We start from the raw sequence: 3,451 nt of genomic DNA on the forward strand, positions 1-3,451 counted from the left end.
TGGAAAGGCCAGGTCTCTCTGCTCGGGACCAGCCGCCCACAGCAGAGCTGGGAAGTCCAAGAACAGCCAGCCGGACTGGGCATCAACCCTGACCAGGGCCCCACATCAGAGCCAGTGGACCCCAGAAGGGAAGGGAGTCCACCCCGAGCCCCGAGCGGGCCACCTGGCGAGTGAGACCGTGCTGGCCAGATTGAGGACCGTCTTCTTGGTCAGTCCTGGACCAAAGCGGAGCCTCCCTACCCCCTTCCTGGATAGGACACAGAAATGCACAGAACCCATGCCCCCCGGGGCTGCCCCAACTCCCCAGCTCTCTCAGATGTAGGTCTGGCAGAGAGAGAGAAGGACGGAGCGGGGGCGGGAATGAACGAGGGAGGACAGTCCGGGACCCTGGCTGCTCAGTCTCCTGCTTTCCCTGAGAAAGTGAGAGCCAGAAAAGCGCTGACCGGTCCACGTCACCTACTGGGAAGCCCAGGACAGCGGAGAGCAGGGGAGGGCCAGGACTGCAGCCTCCCCCCTGCCCGGGCAGGTGGGGGGGGGCTCTCCTCCCTTCCAGCCCCCAGCCCAAGCTTCCCTTCAGGGCAGCCTCTTCCAGGAAACGACTTCCAGAAACTTCCAATGACCCCACGGGAGAAGCTGGCTGTTAACCAGCTTAATGCAGAGTTTTAAACCTCCCTGAGGCAGGACTGAGCTAACTACATGCACACGCACACGCGCACACGCACGGAAGATGTGGAGATTTACAATGTGACGGACGCAAGGCCAAGGGCTACCTTCGTTGTCCACCCACTTGAGGGTGAGCGGGTGCCCCTGCCGGAGGCTGCACATCTCTCTCACTTCCTCACAGAGCTCCTCGAAGGTCATCGCGGCGTCTAGGCTGGTGATCAGGATGTCCCTGGGGCAGAGGATGACACAAGGCTCACCAAGAAGCACATTTAAATCAAATGCCATTGATTTGTTAATAACTGAGGAGTTGCTGATTACAGGGAAGTTTCCTAAACAAAATATTACAAGACCCCCAACGGAAGCACTGGCCTTTTTGTTTTTTAATTACTGCCATGAATGCCTGCACAGAAACCTCTATCCTGCACCCGACGGGCCTAAACGGCGGAGAAAGAATGAGGCAGGGGTAGGTACTCGAAAGCGCCAGGCGAGCACCTGCTCAGACACTTGGGCGGGGGTGGGGGGTGGCCCCAGTGTGTTCAGCTCAAGCCCACCGGCTTCATCAGACCTTCCCCCAAAGCTGATGGCGGGGACAGCGGCGCAGGCTTGAGCTGGAGGGAGGGAACACCCCGCACGGCTGCTCTGTGACCTCAGAGAGCAGACGCTGGCGCCATCTGGCATAGCAGGGTCTCTGCCCCGGGCACGCATCCCCTGGAAATCCCCTGGTGACACAGGTGCTGCCGGAACCCCACTCGGCCCCTGCTGAGACCTCAAGACAGCACATCCTCCGAGGCAAGCTGGGAGCACCCTATTTCTAAGAATGGTGTCCCCGCTGTGTCTGACCTCTGCCCCCAAACAACCTGTCGGCAAGGTGGCAGCACAGTCTCATCGGAGACAGAACTCCACTCGCACCCTTGCAGTTTGGATAAGCAAGCACTGACCTTGGTGGGTGCTTTCCAGAGCCCTCATCCTTGCCACATTCTGAGGACTACGCCTCCCAAGTGACCAGGGACACACACCGGGCAGGGGCGGCGGGCGGGGGTGAGGAGCTGTGGCCGGTGCACAGCCTGGACCCCACAGAGGGAGAGAAAGGAAGAGTGTGGGAGGGGGAGGAAGTGGGGGAGAGGGTGAGGAAGGCTGGGGATGGGGGGGAGAAGGGGAGGACAGAGGGAAAGGAGGATGGGAGGGGAGGAGGGAAGCGGGAGAGGAAGGAGCCAAGGTAGGGAAGGGAAGAACAGGAACGAGTGAGGGCCACATCACAGCCGAGAAAGCAGACTCAACAGGTCACGTTACTGGCGGTAACCAAAGCGCTCGCCAGGGGCCAAAGTCAGGGGCAGGGTGGGGGTGGCGGCGGCTCAGTCCAGAACTCCCAAGAGCCCCAGTCAACTTGGCCGAGGCCCCGCCTCTCTGGCCTGCACCCCACCCCTCAATGCCCCCCACTGGGGGCAGGCTGGGGGGACCGGACCCCACCCACTGGGGCTGCTGGGGTAAGGACTTCCTTTCACTGAGGATCCACTCTGACTTTCACAAAGTGGCTTGTTGCTCAATCCCACAATTCCTGGCTGGGAAGAGGACATTTGAGTTGTGACAGGCCTTCCACAGTTTACTACCCAGCAAGCCAGGACGCTCTGGCCCTTGGATGAGCCTGGGAACCGGTTTGGACAGGCAGACCACCCTTCAAGGCCAGAAATGAGACTCCTGGACCTCTTCGGGTGGGCTGGCCATCCCCAGAAATCTTTCCTCCCTGGAGCCCTGCCGCCATCTGTCCCACACACACCCTGCTTGCAGGCGACCCAGCTGAGGAGGGCAGAAAGGACAGCTGACGTGCGACCCTGCAATAAGGTGCCCTCATGAGGTTAAGAGCCCCAAGCCCCTTCTCAGCTGGGACTATGCACCACGAGGGGCACCTCTGGCGATGCCACCAGGGGAGGGCGGCGCTCCCCTCCCGGCGCCGGGTACTGCGGACCCTCGGAGCACCCAGGTCCAACCTCAGGCCCCCGGGCACCAACGCGGACATAAAGAAGCTCTCCCGCGAGCCTGTCTACAGCGCGCCAGGGGCAGAGGCAGGGTCTGGCCTCTGGCACCGCCCCCTCCACCCCTGCGGTGCTGCCCCGGGGCTGCGGGTGTGGGGCGCTCCCGGCCTCTGACCTCGCGAGGGGCCCGCTCGCCCCGTTTTACGGCGAAGAGGTCGAGTCCAAGGCACCGCTCGCGGACACAGGGCTGACCGGGTCCCAACAGACCGCTCCTGGAGAGTTATGGGGACCTCGCCGCGCCCAACCACGGGCTGCTCACTGCCCCTAACCTGGGTCCTGGGCCCAGGACTTGGATCATTAGACTTTTCTTAGAACTCCGGCCGGGTAAATTGGGAAAAGTTTAGGAAGCCCTGTTTTTTACAACTCTGCCAGGAGTTTTCATAATTTGACGAAAACTTTAGTCTTTACAGGTTGGTGGCCTTGACGTCCAGCCAACTATGCAGGGAATATATCAGTGCTGTGCCCAGGGCTGCGGAGCGCGCGGCGACAGCCGCCTCCCGCGCCGCCAAGTCCTCCGGGCGAGTCCGAGCCGAGGAGAGACTCTCCGGGGAGGGGAGGGACGCGCGCGGCCGCCGGAGCCCGGGGCGCTCCCAGCCTCGGCCCCAGACGACCCCGCGACCTTTCCCGCGAGCGACGTTCCAGGGCGCCTGGAGCGCCCGCCGCGTGACGGTCGCCCCTCTGCGAGGGCGCGTCAGGACCTCCCGGACGCCCCTGGGCCCCGAGGGCCCTCACCGTCCCCTCCCTCCCGCGCCGCAGTA

The sequence above is a fragment of the Suricata suricatta genome, chromosome 8, assembly GCF_006229205.1.
Source record: "Suricata suricatta isolate VVHF042 chromosome 8, meerkat_22Aug2017_6uvM2_HiC, whole genome shotgun sequence".
Classification (NCBI taxonomy): domain Eukaryota; kingdom Metazoa; phylum Chordata; class Mammalia; order Carnivora; family Herpestidae; genus Suricata; species Suricata suricatta.